Source organism: Vidua macroura, chromosome 7 (assembly GCF_024509145.1).
Source record: "Vidua macroura isolate BioBank_ID:100142 chromosome 7, ASM2450914v1, whole genome shotgun sequence".
NCBI lineage: Eukaryota > Metazoa > Chordata > Aves > Passeriformes > Viduidae > Vidua > Vidua macroura.
The window spans coordinates 25,193,829-25,214,398 of NC_071577.1; the positions used below are offsets into that span (position 1 = coordinate 25,193,829).

The following is a 20,570-nucleotide window of genomic DNA, read 5'->3' on the forward strand; positions in this document are numbered from 1 at the left end:
TTGTGCTTCTGGGCGCCTCAGCCCAGGCATCTTTCCCCTTTCCATTCCTGTTTACCTTCCACCTGTCTCCTGTCCCAGCCCTCAAGGGCAGGGGGCTACAGCTGTGGGTCCACCAAAGCTTACCATGCAATACCTGCTTAGTGTGGCTCAGGGCAGGGAGCAGCGCCTACCTACGGTGGCTGGAGGAGCTTGTGCAGCCCCTGCTCCACAGTCGGCCCTGGACTCACACAGTAGAGTGAAGCAGAGCACAGTCAAGTCGAGCAGCCCTGTTGCAGCCCCTGGAGAGAAGCTATTTTTGTCCTGCCATTTGCTGAACGGTGGTGATGGGAATGGCTCAAAGAGCTGGAGAAATGCAGCTTCTCCGGATGGAAAACATGCAAGGCAGAGGTGGGCTTGAATCCACATGAAAACACATCTCTGCTTCCTAATCTATGGGCAGAGAGATGGGTCCTAGCACTGGGCTGCTGGTGGGAGAGCAAGGCGCTCCTTGCTTACATAGGAGTGAGAATGTGGATTGATCGCCACCAAGGCGATGCTTCCAGCCCACATCCCTCACAGGATTGCTGCCACTAAAGCCCTTAGGGAAGAACCTCTAAGCGCTGAGTGGAACAGGAAGGAATAACTTGGAAGTATCAAGTATCGCCATGGGCTGCTTAAATGCCTGCCAGCACACCTGTAAGGTCTTGTGGCAGGAGACAATCCACACAGCCGCAGGGTGATAGAGGTTGATGAAGGGCTCATTATCCTCCCTGCAACCACTTCAGGCTCCATCAGGAGACCCCTGCCAGCCTAGCACGGGGAGGTGACGGTGGTCTCTGCGCTGGAGCCCCCGAAAGGGTGAGGCGGAGGCGGGCGAGCCCGGGCGCGGTGGCGGCCCCGGGGGGCTCGGGGGTGGCCGGGCCGGGGCTGCGCTGCCCTCTCGCGGCAGCCGCCCCCGCAGCTGCTCCAGCGCTGCTCGGCTCCCCCTCATCCCCAGGATGTGTCCCCAGCGGCTGTGTGCCCAGCCCATCACCGTCATTCCTTGTCTCTCTCCGCCCCCTCCGCTTTGGGAATACTGGCTGTCAGGGGCACTGGCACAGCTGTGGGAACATTGCACGGCTCTGAGGGAAAGCGTCTGATTGCCCATTTGGTGACTGTGATTCCTTCCTGACGTCTGTCACCTGCACAGACCCAGCACCTCCCAGTCTGCCAGAAGCTCGGAGCATCTCTAGAGTCTCCTGGCAGTGAAACGGCTGGGAGTGAAGGGGCTGAGGACTGTGCTGGGTTGGAAGGGATGCCACAGGACGCTATGTGGGTGGAGAATCCTGGGGGAAGAGGCCAAAGGGAAGCACGAGGCAACAAAAGCATCTGTGCAACTATCCTCCTTGGCAGTCAGCAAAGATTTATCCAGGATCATGTAGATGCCGGGTGTTGAGCCCAGGACCCCCGGTTTCCAGGTGAGAGCTGTTCCCACATCTCCCTGGCTGGCAGGAGCTGGACAATCCAGTCCCTTTGGATTTCTTCATCTGGAAGGCAGGCAACTGCCTTTCTTTAAGCTCTCCTGCAGGCACATGGGACACTCAGTACGCCAAGGGCAGGTTGTGGGGGCACAGCTGGCTCTGCACCAGCTCTCCTGGTGCTCCCTGCCCCAGCTGTGTGCATGTGCATGTGAAGCTGCATACTTGCAGCAGCATGTGTATCCACAGGTCAATGCTGCCTCAGCATTCTGAAGTGCTGGAGCATCCCAAGCGCTGGGACGAGGCTGCATCCCCTGGCTCTGTTTCCCAATGGTGACTGGCAAGGCAGAGCCATAAGCTCCAGCTCTTGGGGTGCCTTGTCTCCGTGTGGTGGCCAGAGGCCCTGGTGACACCTGGGGGGGGCTGGCTGTCCACCAGGTGGAGCTGCACCCCACGTTTTGATGCTCCTGGGGTGGCCCTGGGCCAGACTTGGTCTCTTGCTTCTTTTCTCTATCCTGGCAAGGAGATACCCTGGCTTTCCCCAACCCTCCAGGTAATGTACACGTGAAGGACAAGCATGCATGTCGTGTACATGTAATGCTCTGGTGACAAGTGGTGACCCTCATTAGCCCCACTTGCCCAGCAGTAACTGCCTGCTTGCAATAGATAGACAGTGGATATTGGCACAGTCTTTTGGAAGCCTTCTCTCCAACAGCAACACAAGGGGACTTGGGAGATTGTCCTCAGTGGTGTTCTGGCCTCAGGTTTTTCCAGGGCTTGGGGCTAACTGCATTCACTACATGGAGGATGGGGCGAGTCCCAGCTCCTGCCAAGCTCTTCATGTAAAGTGTTTCTTGCCCATTCTAGTTGTGTGTGGGTCCCCAAAGATCCCCTGACCCTCTGGAGCTGCTGCTGGCCATGCCATCAGCTCTGCTGTGACCAGTGATGGAGAATTCCAGGCTGTGTGCCCTGTGGCCCTGTGCTCAAGGTGCATCTGCTCAAGCACTGCAGCCCTGTGAGATCAAAAGGACCACGAGGACCTCTGGGAGAAGAGCCTGCATTTGCCAGTCCTCAGCAGCCCTGCACCGAGGATTGGCAGCCCGAGATCCAGCTGCCTTAGCTTTGAGGGGTTCAGGGGTAATTGTTTCTGTGATGATACCATGATAACTCCCAAAGATAGTTTGACACCCACCAGACTCCTGTCACAGCCCCAGACCTTTCTCATGAAGCTGGGACCTGAAAGATCCCCTGGTCAAGCAATCCACCACCTTCCATATGCAATCCACCATACCTTCCTTTCTCTCCTAATGCTTGCCAGTCCCATGAAGGGTTCCCATCACTGATTGCCCCTCATCTTTCCATGGAACCCCCAGTGTAGGACTGGGAAGGCCAGGTGCAGACTCTCCTCCAGGCCCCCAGTCTGCCCTCGGTCATGGCCAGACTGGGGCCTGGAGGAGAGTCTGCTCCTTGCCTGGTGGGATGCTGTCAAGCCTGGTCTGCGGTGGAAGCGAGGGAGGCAGCTGTACAGGAAATAATCATGGCTTGTTCCAAGATTAAATCACTGGCTGGAGTGCGAGAGAGGATAAAAGGAGCCGTCTGTCGTTAGAGGGAATATTAACCCGGCAGCGGGTCGGGAGGGGGGAGAATTTTATTCCTTCCACTTGCTGGCTGCCAGGCCCGCTGTGCACACAGGGCTCAGCACTGACAGCATCTCTCAGCACGACGTGTGCCCTCCCTCCCCAGTTCAGCCCACGTCATGGGCCCTTTTCCCCCCCTGCTCCAGGAACGTAAGCTTCTTTGAGTAGGGGCGGAAGAAAGATTTTCAGAGAAGCTGGGAAACTGAGGCAGAATCATGCTGTATGTCAGATACCACATGGAGGCACTGAGCCACCCTGTCCCTCTGTACATTGCTGTTTGCCCTGCCCAGGCCAGGTCTTCTCCCAGTTCCTGTGGATGAGCTCAGCATGGCACAAAAGGTTCTTGTTTGGTCTGGCCCTTATCAGGGACCTGCCTCGAGGCCCTTCGGCATGGGAGCTGGGCTGGAGCTGGAGCAGGTGAGGCCAAGGAGCAAGGGACAGGGCAGAGGGAAAACAAGAGACCAGCTGCAAAGGGGTGAGCTGGCGAGGAGATAAGATAGAGGGAGAAATGCAAAATATGATGGGTGGCAGGTGGGAGGAAACGTGAGAAACTACCGGGCACCTTGGCCAGCTGGGAGACACACTTAACAGGTCAGACCCTTTGGGGGTGCCAGCGAGCCGTGGTGACAAGCTCCCAGCCCTGCTCATGTCCCCTCGCCTTTGGGCTGGGACCTGCTTTCAGGTTTGTGAGTAGCTGAGATGGGACCCCAAGACCCCTGTGTCCTGGTGAGCCTGAGCTGCTCCAGTGCTGTGTGGGGACTGGGCACAGCCCTGAAGAGCTGTCACAGCCCTGCTGCTGGTGTTGCTCCAGGGAGGCAAGCCACATTCTCTGGGCCAGATCAGGGCTGCATCTTATAGGCTCTCCTGTGCCAGGATAAACAGCCCCATGGGTTTTGGGGTTTGCACCAAGTGGTCAATGAAATCCTGTGGCCCTGTGCTTAGGACTTCCTTCTCTTTGAAGGAAGAGTCCTGGCAAGTTCCCAAGCAAGAAGGTCCCAGCCCCTTCCCCCTTGTCTTTTCTTTCCCCTCACAGCCCATTCCCTCTCCAGCTGAGGCCTGGGCTGAGATAAGAAGATGAGCTATCCTCAGCTGCCTGGTGCATCCTGGTGCTACCCCACAGAGTCAAGCCCTTGTTTCCATGCAGGTTGAAGCCCGCAGTGTTCAGCCTTCCCATGTGTGGAAGCCTGGCTGTGTGCAAACTACTTGAGCCTGGTCTGATTTTGCCTCACCAGCTTCCTTTATTAGCCTGCTCCCCCTCTGGGGGAAATCATTTGAGAAAGGCCAGTGCTGTTGGTAGCAGCCAAGGCAGCCATTCCCACCACCAACACAGCAGAAACAATCAGCATGCACAGCTGCCTCCTCAGCATCCATGGTCAGTGCTGGCAGTGCCAATGGGCACTTGCTGCTGGCTGCTGCCCATCTCTTGGGCTCCAGATTTAGCCATACCTGCTGAGGGAAGGCTGCCATGGCACCAGCTCCATGGTACCAGGCATGGGCTGAGATCTGCAGGGGTGTGTACATATGTCCCCCAGCACCCCCCAGTAGCTCCCATCCCTTGTACTCTGGACAGAGAACCTGCAGTGGATGGAAACCCTGCCAGCTCATCCAGAGATCACTGCAGGTTTGCACGCAGGGCAGGTTTGTCCCTGCTGCACACAAACCCCAGCGAGCAACCGTTGCCAAGATGCTGCAATTTCCAGGCCGACATCAAAAAGCAGCTGGGGATTGGCTCACACACGCTCCCACACAGCACATCCTCTCTGCTTTATGAGTGAGGTTTTACAACATAAGTGCTGCTATATTAAGCCACGCATCTAACTGGAAAAACAGGAGATGGAGAAGCAAGAGCAGCTACCTCAGTGCCCACAGATGCTTTAACAGTGTGTGAGTCCTCCTGCTTGAGTTCTTGCCTACCTCTATCCCCCTGCCTGGCCTTATGCAGGCAAGAGGCAGGCATGGGCACCTTGCCCCATACAGCTTGCCCTTGGGCTTCATATGGGGTGTTTTCCTACCTGCTGAACTGCCCATCCCCCAGTTCTGCTCCAGAGGTGGGCAGGAACAGCAAAACGGGGACAGTCCTCATCTTCTGGGGCAAAACTGCAGGCTATCAGAGGCTTCAGCTGGCACCTTTCAGATCCTAAGCAAAGGCTGCGTGTTTGGGGAAGGCCAGCCCTTCTCACTGCCAGGCAGGTGGAAGGAGGAGGGGATCTCTTTCCTGGTGGCTCCAGGAGGGGCTGCTCTCTGCCCACAGCTGCATGAGCACCTCTGTAGCATCCCTGCACCCAGAGGGCCAGGGCACTGCCCAGTTCTCCCTGTAGCCCTGAGAAGCAGGGGGAAGCAAGGGAGTTGGGCCCATACTCCCTGGATAGACCCTGCTTTTATTCCTTATGGCTCCCCAGGTAAGGATTAGCCCAGAAAGGCTAGGTTTTCAACAGCTCACATCACTGGCCCCTGTCCTGCACCCCATCCCTTGTCCACGGGGGTGGGCATAAATAGTGTGGCTGTGCTGTGCTCTACCTGGGGATGGTGGAGGGAGCAGTCCTTGGCAAGCCAGGACCCTTGCAAGAGAGCAGTAGAATTAATTTATGCTCCTGACATTTCTCTCCCGGTCAGGCAGAGCTTTTAATAAAGAATGAGTGATTTATGGCTTCTTTTAAGTGGGAAGGAATGTTACCTAAGGCAGTCTGCCCCCAACACCCCTGCCTCTCTGTCTCACTGAAACCCTAGCATATGGGCTTGCAAGAGAGGAGCAGCCACTCTCTCTGCTCCTGTCCTCTCCCAAAGTCCTCCCCACAGCCGTGGTAGCCCCAGCATCCTGCCCCATTCCTGTCGGCAGCACCCCTAGCCCTGTCTAGGGATGCCCTGGCACACTGCAGGGAACGGTGTTGTATCCCCCCCAAATACCCCAGCCCTCAGCAGTGGGGCAATGTGCAGCCCACAGGCCACTTCACGCACAGCAGCGATTCAAGGAAAGCGCTGTCCTGAGACCCCTCTGAGAGGAACCCTGTGGTGGCAGGCCTGGGGACAGGATGATGGCTCCACAGCAGTTGTCATGGTTACTAGATATTAATGGATGCGGGTATGATTGCTTCCCAGGGATGAGCAGCTCCAGAAGGAAAGGGCTGCCCTTAACCTGCCCAGCTGCAGCCATTCCCATGGGGGCTTGCCCACCATACCTATCCCCAACTGCTCCACACCCTGAGCCAGTGCTGGCCTAAGCCAACTCCAAACCCAGAGGTGGCAGCAGCTTGCAACTGCAGGAGCTTCTTGGAGTCTGAAATTATTCTGGGATCTTCCAGGACAGGAAGGAAAAGGATGTCTCCCCTTTCCTCCCAGACCTGCTACCTAGGGACAGCTGGAGAAGGCTATAGGTCTGGGGGACATGGCGGTCAGCAGAAACAGCGACACAGCAGAGCTGCAGCCAGCCCCTTTGTCCTCTGGAAAGGGCTAATGAGTGAGGACAGGGGATAAGAGCTGGGGCGGAGGGAGCTTCACCCAGACTAAAGCTGCCCCAAGAGCCTCCCAGCTGCTAATGAAGATAAAGTGCCCAGTTCCTTTTCTTCTCCCAGTGAAATCTGATGGCTAAGGGGGAAAAAATGCTTTCAAGTGTATTCATCTATAACTCGGCCTGGGAGGCAGGGATTCCAGCAGGAGCGGCGGCCAGCTGAGACACTGATCTCACACTTCACACACGTGCACACACACATGCATGTGCAAACAGCCCTCACACAGGGCGTGTGAAATGCCCGCAGAGCACACGCACGCAAACATCAAAAGCCCGTCTTTCTATGCATCAAAACCGCAGCCGTAGGTGAAGGCAGGTGTTGAGCAAAACACCCCCTGCCCACGCCAAGCATCCGCATCAGGCTGCCAGATCCCACACATGCCCTAAAATGCAGATGGCAAGTGCAGTGCAAACACAGGCACACGGCATGCCAGGGGCGTCTGCCCAGCACACACACACACACACACACACACACACACACGTACACACACACATGTGAGCACACACACACACACACACACACACGTACACACACACATGAGCACACACACACACACATGTACACACACACATGAGCACACACACACATGTACACACATGCATGCACACACACACATGTGCACACACACATGTGAGCACACACACACACATGTACACACACACATGAGCACACACACACACACATGTACACACATGCATGTACACACACACGTGAGTGCACACACACACATGTGCACACACACATGTGAGAACACACACACAAACACACATACACACACACACGTGTGCCTGCATCCTCACCCCCCCTCAGGCCCAGCAGGTGTGCAAATGCAGCTGGTATTGTGTGGCCATGATGGGAGAGGACAAGTGATGCCTGAAAAGACCCAGGGGGTGGAAGTCCTTTGGAGTCACTCTAGTGTTTCATTGAACATGTGAATAAATCTTGTTGCTAGTGATGTATGTGGGAGACAGGTTTAGGGGGAAATGGGTTGAGGCTCTCCTGTGTCATGGATGGATGAATTTCTACCCCATCCCACCAACAGATTCTGTCCCAAGCCCTTCCCCTTCCTGCAGTCCCACAGTCCAGCCATTTAAACTCTCCCTAATCCTCATCCTAACCCTGACTGCACAATACCTACAGAAAAGAATCACAGTTCTTGTCCCTGGCCTAGGAGATCCTCTACCCAGAGACCCCTCCAAATGCCTGGAGCAGATATGTCAGGGGAAATGGGGCTGCATTTCCAAAGTATCCATTCCCAGTCTCTCTGGGAATGCTTAGCCCTATGCTAAGTTAAACAAACTCGGGATTCTCTCTGCCCCTGGGGACCTCTGTCATGGACCAGCCCTCCTTCAGGTTGTGAAATGCATCCTGCAAATGGACAGCCTGTGTGCCAGATCCTGCTGGGATTGTCCCTGACCCAAGCTAACTCCTAAACTGTGAGCAAAAATTGTCTGGATCACTGCAAGCTGGCCCAAGAAAAAATCATAAAAGGACAGTGCTAAAAATTCCCATAGGGACAATCACAGTGCTGTGCCTGGCAATGCCCTGGGAGTGTTTGTTTTACCAGTGCAGACATAACCAGAGATTCCCACTCCTTTCCTCTACAGGCCTGGAATTAAGTGGCCTGTTTACAGAGAGGCAGCAAGGGAACAGAAGGTATGCGGAGGGGGGAGCAGCTCCTCCTCAATATATCTGACAGCTAAACGTACCCTAGACCTACCAGAGACCCTCTAGGCATCAAAGCATGTGATTGCAGCTCCTCAGACAGGTAGAGGTGCTACAGAAAGTCTGAATGTGGTCCTGTTGACACACTTCTTAGCATCATGCAGGGGGTCATGGCTGGCCAGACCCCACTGGTTTGTTGTAATCAACTGCTGAATGAGCTGGGCATGAAGGCTGGGAAGTGCCTCACAAGTCTGGGGCAGGGCAGAGGGGAGCATGGGTGCTGCTAGCAGATGCATCACCACTCGCTAGGGCTGGCTTGGGCAGGTACACCACTATCCCACAGTTCCAGCTGCTGCTGGCAGCTCCTATGTGCCTCCCAGTTCCTGGTTATTAATTCAGATGGATCTACTTGGCTGGGCCTGGGGGAAGTAAAAGCTGGGTGGATAACTGCATATACACTTCAAGTGAATAATGGGAAAGGGGTAGAGAGGGACCAAGCTCAGTGAGAAACTAAGAAAGGTATGGCAAGGAAGGCTGGGAGTGGCATGGGGACACGAGCTGAGAGCGAGGCATCGGGGAACTGGGGCCAGAAAATAACACCCGGTGAGAGATGAGAGGGACAGAAAGAGCAAAATCAGCCCCTGACAAAGCTGCCGGTGCCCGTGGCCGGTGGCTGTCCGGTCCCAGCAGCCCCGCACGGCTCAGCCCCGCTGAGCTGCCCGCAGTCCTCAGCAGAGGGCAGTGGATGCACACGCACCTGCCTGCACACCTGTGCTGCACGCCCGTAGGCACCCGCACACCCGCCATGTGCCCGGGACACGGAAGCACACGGCAGCGCGGACCAGTTCTCGGTGCTCCCGGTGCTGCTGGCGGGCTGAAGGAACGGCCTGGCACCCCTTGAGGGACAAACGGGTCTGCAAGGATTGGCAGGCGAGGTCTGCAGGGACTGGCAACACTTCTGTGGGGCAGCCAGCGAGGGTCTCTGCTTGCATGACCCCAGCCCGTGCCATTTTCACGGCAGCAAATCAAAGTCCTGGGCAGCAAGGATGTGGCCATAAAGGCAGTCCCGAGGGTGGGAGGGGCAGCGGAAATGTCCACGTGAAACTGCGGACTGTTAAACTGGAACCTCTCCTCTATTGCTGCGCAGGGGGAGGTGAAGTGTCTGCATGAATGTGGGCAGCCTCCTGGGTCAGTGATCCCTGTCAGAGTATAAGGGGGTACCCCCTATAGCTGTATGAGCAGAGGTCACTTACAGTTATACCGGGAGGAACCCTATAACCATATAAGCAAGACCACTATAGTGGTCTGAGGCATACGACAGACAGCCTCGAGATTCCTCCTCCACCTGTGGGAGAGTCCCCTGTGCCAGCCCATCCCTGTGGGAGACAAAACACTATCACCTCCCATTGCAACCCAGCCTCTCCCAGTATTTCTGGTCTCACTGTCTTGGTGATGCCTGGCCCAATTGGGCTGGAAGAAAGAGAGGGCAGCCCTGGCAGCTGTGGAACATTCAGGCCAGATGTGAAAGGTACACTTTACAGCAGCAAGCCATGAGGAGGCTGCTGAGCTGAAGGCCTGTACTTAGCCAGCTGCAACATGGCAAGGGAAGAAAGGACATTCCTCCCTTAGGAACAGTTTGCACACATAGCGTCATCCCCTCGTTATTAGGAGGGAAGCCACAGAGAGGGTGTTCCCAGACCCCAACCCCACCACTCCTCTTCAGGCCAGGGTGGCCCCATGAAGGGTGGTGGAGGGAGCAGGGGTCTTGTGGGATGCTGCCTTTGCCATCAGATCACCGAGTCTGTGTCACTCTCGGCCTCTTGGTTTGCTGGAAGTGTAGGAGCCATCCTGGCCTGGATTCAGCCAAATCAGCACTTTGGATTGAGCCCAGCTGTCACTGAGCCCAGGCTATGGCTGAGCATGCCAGAGCCTCACCAGATGCTGGAGTATGTATGCCTTTGCTGGCCATCCACTTGTGGCTTTCCTGGGTCATGGGGAAGCCTGCAGCAGCACTGGCCAAAAGAGATTCCCAGCCCATCCTGACAGAGGCTGTAGTTTGCCTTGTCAGGAGAGGCACGGTTTGAGGAGTTTGGCTCAGTGTCTCTTACTTGGAAAACCCTCCCAGGAGAGATGCCTGCAGTGGCCCAAGGTCCTGAAACCCAATTTAGATGGAAGAGTCCTCAGCTGGGCCAAGGCACTGAGCTGCTCCATGCTGGGGATGGACATGCCCTCTGGTCCTGTTCACAGTCCAAAAGAGCTCTGCTAAGACAGTAGGAGCTGAGCATGTCCCAGACCCCAAGGCCCGTCCCACCAGCCCAGCTTCACTACGGACAGAGTCAACACTGAGCTTCCAAGAATGATTTCTCTGCTAAGGAAAGACTAAGCTGCCACAATAGCCCTGCTCGAGATCCTGCTCCCTGAGTCCTGCTCTAAGCTTACACAAAGCCCTGCCATGAGATGGGACATAGAAGGTCAAGAGATGGAACAGAACAGCTTGACTTGAGAGCCAGGAATTATAAATTCAGAAGGATTTTCAGAGACCAGGAAATCCTGGAAAGTAGACCAGATAGCTCATTCCTGGCTCTGCCAAGGAAGGTCATCAGTTATCAGAGTGGCAGCAGGAGGCAGACCTGGTGATTCAGAGCAGCAGCTTGAGTATAGGATCTTACTTGCCTAAAGCCAAAGGATGCTTCAGAGTGATGGGACAGAGGGAAGGGCAGAGCAGTACTGCAGCCTTTGGAGCTGGTTTTGTTCTGTCAGGAATAAACCCTGCATGTTTGTTTGTCTCATGACCTGTGTACTGTGACCCTGAGCCGATACCCATCCATTGAATCTAAGGCCTTGGAGAGAAACAGACCCAACCCCTGTGCCAGTGTTTCTAACAACCACAAGGCAGCAGCCAGGCCCAGGTGTCGGGAAACATCAGAGCACGTGTCTCCTGTCCGCACGGCTGAGAGCAGCGTGTGGGCGTTGGGACACACCTGTCCAGAAGAATCCCAGCAAATTACTTCTCCTTGATGTCTGCTGGTTCGTCATGGCAGAAACACGGCGTGCAAAGGGCTTGGTTTAGGAGCGCCAAGGGGTGCCAGAGCTGAGTCGCTGCCAACTCACCTGTCACTCCTTGCACGTTGCCCTGGGGCTTGCAGGCTGGGGGGAGGCAGGTGCTGGGGAGCCAGCTTGGCCGCCGAGCTGTGGCCGAGGGAGCGAGCAGGTAGGGAGCTGCCTCTCCCAGGATCCTTGCTCCTGCTCTGCCAGGTGGAATGTGGCTTAGAATGTGTGAGACAGATTCAGATGTATTTTCTGCCCCTTCCCCATGACTTTCACAGAGGTCTTTGCAGTGGTGTTGATGGGGAGGTTGTACCTAATTGGTAGTGTTCAGTATGGGGGAACACTAGATTGTGGGGCTAGGAAAAACTTGCTCATCCCTGCAGCCAGCCAAAAGACCAGGGGCTGGCTGTGTTGGGAAGGACCAGCAGGTAAGAGACCTGCAGAAAAGACCCTCCTGTTCAATAACCAGATCAGACAGTGAAAGGGCCAAGGGGCCGTGCCTGTAGAATTGGGGATGGTTGGGGTCCATGACAGCTGCATGAGGAGGTGTCTGGATGCCATGAGATGCTGTGCAGCCTCTACATATAACCCATGAGACTGTAGCACACTGTAAGCCAGACCCTCATGCTTTTCCTCCACTTCCTGTGAGCCAGCAGAGCCTTGGGGCAGACAGGCTCAGAGGGGCTTATATACACCCCTGCAGCCAAGCAAGGAGCCTCTCTCAGGCTGGCTTTGAGCACAGGACTCTGCTCAACAAAGAGGCATCACACAGAGGCAACTCTCCTGCGCTAGACCTCCCCTGTGTGGGCACAGGTGAGGAGCAGATGTGTTCTGGTGGGCACAGACCCCAGGTTAAAGAGATGTGCTGCTGTGAACATGGGCCCCAGCCCAGCTTGGTGAGGGTAAGCCTTGAGCCAGTTAGGTCCTTGCCTTTTTTTGTGAGGTTTTAGTGCAGAGACACACAATGTGTCTGGTTGGTGCTGGGGATGGGCCAGGATGATGCTGGGTTGTGCAGCTTGGGAGTGATGTCAAGCAAGACCGGGCAGTGTAGGCAAGGACATGCTTGCAAGGACAAGGAGAGTCCTGTAGACACTTGCCAATTGGATTGAGGTACCAGCAAGCAGAGAGGTGGCATCACCACCATCCAGATTTGCTGGTGATGCACAAGCTGGAGGGTGCTGGCAGGGAGCAGCACAGAGCCTGGCTACTTGGCTGAGCCCAGTATGTGCAAGGCAGTGCCAGGACGAGGACAAGGGCAGGTTATACCTGCAGGACAGGAGGCTCCACTTCCATGACGTGTGGCAGCGGAAAGGACTAGGGGAGCCTGGGAGCCAGCTCTGCACCATGGGCACCCCACAGGCTCAGCTGGGGCACACACATGGGAGCTGAGACTGCCCATGGTGGGCAGCCGGGCATTAGTGCATAATCCATTTTTCTGCTAGATCCCAGTGTCAAGGAGATCTGGCACAAGAGAGACCCGATATGTTTGTCCAAGGCACTGATGGATCTTCCCTTAGTTGAGAGCACTGCAGGAGCAAAACCTTCCCCTGGCAAGGAGGGGCCATATCCCAGCACCACTAGCCGTCTGGACATCAACATTAGTGGGCATGAACAAGCATTTGGATGCTTAAAGGCTAAAGGAGCTTGTCCCAGCAGCCAGGGCCTGTCTCCTGCCACACTATGGGCATCTCTCACCTGCCCACAGGAGTCCATGAGGCCTGCAGGGGTCCATGAAGACTGGCCCAGCAGATGCTCTTAAATCTTGGAAACCCTGTGCTTTGTGCCTTTGGCCAATGTGGACCAAAACATCTGTCCCAGATGATGCTTTCTCTGGTATTCAGGACCATGATCAAAATGGGGGTGGTTACAGCCTCCACCCCACTGCTTCCGCCCTCAACCTGGCTTCCAGATAAAGGCTGCCGAGACCTGGTCAGGCAGTGGTCACCATCTCTTGCTTCAGATAAGGAGGCTTCACCATCTGCACCCCGGGCTGCTCTCCCAAGGGTTTTTGAGGCCACTGTTCCTCAGGGATTTAGCACCAGCATTTGGGATAGAATTGAGGCAGCCCTGCCACAGCCCCTTCCTGTCAGTGCTTTGTCCTGCTGAGGAATGGCTGATGGGCAAGGCTCCACAAAGTAGCCACCTGGCTCCCTGTCATCCAAGCAGCACGGGATGGTACCTCCCATCCACAAAACCCCAGGGAGATGCTGAACAAAGCTCAACTTGTATAAACCAAGCCAGCCCTGGTGAGGTGTCTGCCACCTCCCTGGCCTCTTTCCCTCCCTGCTCAGCCTATCTCAGCCCACATTTAACAATTACCTCCTCTCCACACAGCTCCCCAAGTGCTCTAAGAAATGTGGGCCAATTCCCCACTGGCAACTCCTGTCTGCCTCCCAGGAGTTACGTCAGTGGGGAGTTGGACCATGCACATCTTCGCGCAGCACCTGGCTCTGTGGGAGCCAGCACCAGCCCTGGGCCTGCCAGGGGTGATCCTGGGCATCAGCTGAGCATTTCCAGGAGGCAACAGCATCCCTTCTATGCCCCAGCAAGTGCCCCCAAATTGCAGGGAAGGGGGTTCTGGCAGGTACATTTACTTGAGCTGGAAGTGGTCATGGGGAGTGGATTTAACACCCTGGCTCTGGTTGTAGGGGAGCATCAAGACAGCAGAGCATAAGGCAGTGTGTTGTGGCTGATACTTGGAATACCAATCCCAACACAACTCAGCACTCTTGCAGGGTGTGCTGAGATAGTCTGACCCATCCACAGTGTCCCTGCCCTTGGCTAACAGTGCAGAGACACTGTGCAGAGAGTTAGCCTGAGGTATCTGGAAGCCACCACCCACATGTCCAGCTCTGTCCCCTTGCTGCCAGCATGCACAGCTCAGCACACGATATCTGGGTGTTATGGCCAGCAGGAATCACTCCCACAAAACCAAGTGTCTCTCAAAGCATTGCCACTGCCTGTCCTGTGACAGCCATGCCCAGCTGGCATGCCACAGTACCAGACTCAGCAGAGCTCAGCCTGGCATTGCCATTGGGTGTGGCAGTATGGGCTGTCCCCATCCCTCCCTCTCCCTGTATGGATGCTGTACTGTCACCATGGGAGACAGGGGCACTCCTCCCCATGCTGGCAGGACACAAGCCACCTCCTTTACCCAGGGTGACCCACCTCTGCCAGGCTCAGCATGGGAGACTTCTGGTGACACCAGGCTGGGCGAGCAGCAAGGAGCATGGTGATGGTGAGCCAGCACCCAAAGCTCAGGAGCATTGTGCTCAGGGCTGCTTACTGGGGAGTACTGGAGGGACTGGGAGGTAAGGCAGGGAACAAAGGCCTTCTGCACCCATCTCTCCACTGGGACAATCCTCCTTCACTCCATCTTTTCTCCCAATCCTCTTCCACCCATGCAGCCTTCTCAGCCCCTGCCTTCTGCTTCCCACACACCTCCTCTTCTCTTCAGTGGTGCCCAAGGGACCTCTGGGTAGGGCTGAGAGACTGGAGCAGGGGACAGGACTGGGGGACACTGCAATGACGTAACATCCTTGTGCAGAGAGTGGGACATCCCTCATGTGATAGTCAGGGCTCACTCTGCAAGAGATGACATCACTGAGGATCTTCTGGTGATCTCTTATTTTGGGCAGCCTCACCTCCCTGACTGGTCTCAAAGGGTGTCCATCATTAAGATATCTAAGTGCACATGCTTAGTCCCTTGGCTCTGGAGCAGACACAACCCTGAAGTGGTGGTGTGAGAGAGTGAGATGGGTGGTGATGTGGCCCCAGGTGGTGATGTGGCCCTGCCATCCCCTTGTGCCTCTCTCTGCCAGCTCTTCTGGGCACGAGATGGCTCTCTTATCTCCTGGATGGCTGGTGCTAGCTCTGGCCTGGCTTTTTGAGATTCTCTGTGCCCTTACCCATCCTGGCAAAGGAGAGAGAGCCAGCAGCTGGCCCAGGGGCTGGAAAAGGCAAGGAGACTCAAATACCCACCGGGAGGTGGAAAATGGCCCAGAGCGGGAAACACAGCAAGGTGGAGTGTTGACGTCTGCCATCTATTATTCCCGCTCTGCATCAAAAGGCTGAGATGAAAGTCTCTGGCCACAACCCTTACCACAAAAACGTGGACCCCTCTCCTGAAATTACTGCTCCCCTTGAAGGAGGAGAGCAATTTGCCTGAGCGGTGGAGGAGAAAGCCATGTTTACATGCCAGGTTTCAAGTGCTGCTCACCAGCTGCTTCACTGTAATTACGTCGTTAGGAGGGGATGAGTTTCTGGGGCTTGGTTCTGGGGTGTTTGTTTATTTGCAGCCCCAGTGCAGGGCAGGTGGCAAGAGAGAGCCACTCTGCTGGCAGCTGGAGCACCAGGCTCCCACCGAGCCTGGCTGCCTGGCTGAGGGGTGCTGTGGTCCCTGGAGAGCATGGAGCCAGGCCAGCCCCAGGCTTTGCAGAGGCATAGGGGAGAAAGGTACCTAGTGGAAAAAGATATCTCCCCAGAAAAGCAGGGATGGACCTGCATCCCCAAATCCTAAAGTGCTGGGACTGCAGCAACCTGTGACAGGAATAGGGAGTCAGGAGGCTCCAGGAAGCACATGGACCAATTGCATCTGCACCTCTGCTCACAGCTTGAGCACCCCCTGAATTGTGCATGGGCTGGTCCCCAAGTCAAGAAACAAAAGTGCCCCACACCCCTGCCCAGGTCAGCCTTGATTTAGAGCTGTGCTTCACTGCAGGGCATACCTGCCGTGGGGCATTCACTCCACAAAATGCCTCCGGGGATGTCTCTTCAAGGCATCTCCTACAGCAGCAGCACCAGGCTACAGACTACACAAGGACCAGGCTCCCTCTCAGTCTGGATGACATGTGGCATGAAAGTGGCACCAGGAACAGGATTTCTGCGTCCTATTCCCATCCTGGCTGTTTCTTGTTGCATTATCCATAGGAGCTCTTGTGTGTTGGCACCACAGCTGACAGCACACATCTTGCAGGCAGGTTGCAGGGCTAACCTACTGTCTGCTAAGGGTTTCCAGGGAAAAACTGCTTATCATTCAGCACATCCCATTGTTGTCAGGCTCCTCTTTCAGCCCAACCAACACCACCTGAAGGGGAGCCCCTGCAGGTCTGGCATATCTGCCCTGCAGCCAGGGCTGCTGCCAGGGGACCTTGTAGAAGTGGTTTCATCAGGCAGTGACATCACAGACAATCCACTCCATGACAGGCTTCAGCATCCATGAACAGTGAGCATCACACATCATGACAGCACAGATTACTTCTCCTTGTAAGGCTGGGCAGGCAGTGTGTGCAGGTAGGGGGATGTGGGGGGCAATGACAGAGCTGCTGACCTCCACTTCACAGCCACTTCAGGTTTACTGTGGTTCTACATCTGGAGGTACATGGCAGAAGTCTTCTCCTGGTTTTGCATCTCTCCTGTCACAGCCTCCACCTTCTGAGGACAGGTGTCCTCAAAGGTTATCAGCTCATCTGGCTCAAAGTCCTCCAGGACTGCAGACTCCTTGGTCCTGGCTAAAAGCATTTCAGCATTCTGCTGCCTTCTTGCTAGCCCAAAAATAGAGAAATTGAACTCCCAACTCTTGTCTCTCAGGAAGTTTGGAGCATACCTTTAGCCAGCACAGAGCTATCGATACCAGCCCAGCTTTGCTCAGCAAAAGCCGCTTTCTTTGGCAGGTATTTACTCCAGCTGCTCATGGCAGAGGACTTGCACTGACAATATCATGGTGTGGTACATCCTTATTTTTAGGCAGCTGTTGCAAACAGCTGGAGATTTTGGCGTCAGCTTTTTCCTCATTCTTTACTTGGAGCCAGCCCTTCAGGATGCCTCCAAGGACATGTGCATCAGTACTTGGGCTGAGAGCACAATCAAGCAAGAATCTGGGGACCTCTTGGGATGACACATGCTCCTGGTCTGGTGCAAGGGAGTGTGATCAGTGGTGTGGCAGAGGGGTGCAGCCTGTTCCAAGCAGTAGGATCCTGCAGCAGCAGAGGAGCATCTGTGAGTGAGCAGTATGGGTGAGGCTCACATGGATGTATCTCCGTGCATGTGACAGGCATGCAGTCCATGTCCATGCAAGCAGCAAATGACAGCAAGTCACCAGGCACCACGAATTATGCTTGTCTTTATTATTTCGCTGTGTTGCACATCTCCTCATTTCTGATCCTCGCTCAGCAACTTCCTTGGCAATTAATTCAAACAGCGATGCTAAGGCTGGAGGGACCTAGTAAGACCACCCAGCCCACTCCACGCCTCAGGCCAGACCCCTTGCACCCCCTGTTCCAGGGAGAAAAGGGCATTATTCCTCCCTCCTTCCCTCCACAAGACCCGTGTGCTACGTGCAGAGTGTGATGGGGAAGCGGGTTCCTGCTGAGAGAGAGCTTGCCATTCACCAGTGGGAGTGGGAGGGCGAACTGGAAAAAGCCTCCTCTCCCAGTGGAGCACCACCGCCCAGGCTTGACAAGGTGTGAGCTCCTGCGCCACCCGTACACGCCTTGTGTGCCTCTAAGTGTCTGGGACAGGTATTCATGGTCCTGCGGAGCGTGCCCTATCATGCCTTCGTGCCACGGCGCCTGGCAAGCGCCTCCCCTCCCTGCAGCTGCGGCTGTGCTAGAGCATTCCTCTGGGGAGGGCTGGCTCGTACCTGGAGGGATGGGGACCTGTGGAGAGCCACCTCCTGCTCTCCAAATGTTCTGGGCTCTTCTGCACTGCAGCATCCTCATCATCTATTCAGCTTGGTCCCTGAAGAGAGACCCCACTGCAGCCGTGGAGTCACCACTCCCAGCCAGCACAAAGATGTGCTCCTGGGAGCAATTTCAGGACTGCTGTGAAGTTGTGGGGAGCACCCTGGGATAGCTGTGCCCCTTCTTTCCTGTGCGTGTGGCTCGGGTGGTGTAACCCTCCCCAGCAGGCGTAGAGCAGGAGTCAGATGTGGCATGGGCAGGAACAACGTATCAAGGCTGAGACCTCCCTGTCCCATGGCGGGTCTCCTTGCTGAGTGTGGATGGGGTAGTCCAGAGGAAGTCAGAATGCTTCCAGATGTAGCCAAAAAAAAATGGAGCTAGATGGGATCTTCCCAGAGGGGCAATACCTGTGGAGCTGACAACCCTGCTCTGTGAGAACCTTTGGAACAGGAAGGTCCTACAGAGTGACACTCACTAGGGGCTCAGAGGAACTCACTGGCCAAGCTGCCTCTTTAGTCTTGAAACTGGAGATGGGGAGAGGAAAATCCCTGAGACAAGAAGGCAAAGTCAGCTTCTGGTGCTGCCCAAGCTCAGTCAGAGTGATTTCTAGCTGAGCTCACCAGATTCATGTAGGCACAGAGAGAAGGTTGGGTGGGCAAAACTGAGACAAGGAGGAAGGGAGACTTGGGACAGCCTCTATGGGCACCAAGTCTGCTGCCCTACCTGTCCCAAAGATGAGAAGAGAGTCTGCATCCCTCTTGAGCCCAGTATCCTTGCAGTCAGCAGTGGTGAACAGGAGACTGCTAGGCAGCAAAGTCATCTGCTATGGGAAAGAACCCCTCTGTAGTATCCTGAGTTGGGCATGGAGAACAGAGATATCCTAGGTAACAAGTGCCTTGAAAGTGCTGCTTCAGTATCTGCAGCAGCCTGATTTTCAGTTTGCATTGGAGCAGTCAAACAAATGACCCAGTGACCCACCAGGATGGGTTCCAGCTCCATATGCCAAGTCCTGGTATGCTGCATCCCTGGTACCCAGAGCCAAGCCCAGCAGGCAGTATGGCACTTAACAGAGAAATCTGGAGAGAAGGACCAAGCCCATATGGCCCCTGCACCTCCCCCACCTTTGTGACCTCAGAGGTGTGTCCCTTGGAGGTCATCCCATGCTGATGCAGGTTCTGTTTGAGCTGTGTTCTCCTTGGCTCAACCAAGCTCTTGCCTGCACCTCATGGCTTTGCCCCTTGACCAGCCAGCTTCACACCACTTTCACCCTGCCCTGGGCCACCTTTCCCCAGAGCAGAGGGGACCACGTGTGCCATCTGGCTCTGGCCCCAGTGGGTTGTGGCATGTCGGGGTGTGCTGCGTACCAGGGTGCCCCCGGACCCCGCGTGCGCAGGGGCCTGGCAGGCACTGGTTAAGTCATGTGTTTTGTGTTGGGTTTCTCCCCCTCCTGGAAAGTCCCAGTGCGGAGCGGTGGGGCTGAGCCGACCGCACACAGCTGCGGGCCACCACATGAGAGGAGCCAGCTCCTCGGGGATTACAGAGCCCCTGGAGCCTGGGGAGGAGGCAGGAGCACCCGCGCCGTGGCCCTTTCATCTCTCCCCTGCCTCACTCCCCCTTTCATCTCTGCCTCTCTGGCCACGCTCTCTTTTCCTCCGCTGCCTTTGCTCTCTTTGCACTTGGCCTCTTTTCCCTGCCTTCCCCCCAGCCCTTCCCACTGCACCTGGCTGTGCTGGCTGCCTCTGTACTGCTCCTGTCACTGCCTCCTCCTGGACCCTGTGCTTTCATCCCCCGACCCCCAGCTGCCTGCTCCCACCCTCCTGCACCGGTGTCCTTCCCCCATACCAGATGTGCCCCTCCATCATCTCCCTCCCAAGCCCAAACCTCCCTTTGCAATGGGGGAAGGAGGGGAGTAACACAAGGTCTTCCCCAGCTGTTCTCCCTCTGTGCCCAAAAAGCTTTTCCCCTTTCCCCACCAGGTGTCCTGGTGTCCCCACCAGGCTGCTTCCAGACTCACATCCTTCCCTGGCATGTCCTGTGCTGTCACAGCAAAGCATCCTCTTGCCTCCTTCATCAGCCTCATGGAAGCAATGAGCTGGGAATGCTGCTGGACCCTATTCACACAGTGGCCAGGGTTGAGCACTCCCTGTGACAGATCAAGGGATAAAGAAAAATGTTGGGTACCCTACTCTTGCAGGTCACAGACTTGTGCTAGGGGCCAGTGTTCCTCACACATTCTCTAATAGGCCTAGGGTGTCCCTGGTGTTTTCTTGGCCAGAGGACCACATTTAGGACTAAGAGAGTAAAGAGCATTTGAGTCCAACTGTAACTGCAGCCATTACAGCAGGGGCACAACACAAGCTAAGTGGTCTAATGGTTAGAGCTCTCCCTCTAGTCCAGAGGCTCTCTAGGAAGACTTGGTGCCCATCTGCTTGGTGAGGATCTCAGCCATTGGGATCTGGGCTGTGGTGGACCTCCACATCACCCCCTTCCCAAACAATATCAGCCTCCTTTCTCATCATCTCGCCACCTGCTCTCACTCCAGTGTGCCCACTGCCTCTGCTGAGATTTTTTTTCTAAGGAGCTCAGTGCACCCCAAAC

The 20,570-nt window shown here is 55.6% G+C and overlaps 1 long non-coding RNA gene across 2 annotated transcripts; it reads right to left on the bottom strand.

Moving 5' to 3' along the window:
- Positions 1–17,965: 17,965 nt before the first annotated feature.
- LOC128810051 (uncharacterized) lies at positions 17,966–19,035 on the bottom strand. 2 transcript variants are annotated; one of them, XR_008437921.1, is made up of 3 exons: positions 18,951–19,035; positions 18,696–18,792; positions 17,966–18,030 (listed from the first exon to the last, which is right to left on the bottom strand). It is a non-coding gene; the product is annotated as an uncharacterized LOC128810051 (long non-coding RNA). The 2 variants fall into 2 exon arrangements; XR_008437920.1 differs by having other exon boundaries at positions 18,696–18,823; positions 18,951–19,018.
- Between the last annotated feature and the right edge of the window lie 1,535 nt (positions 19,036–20,570).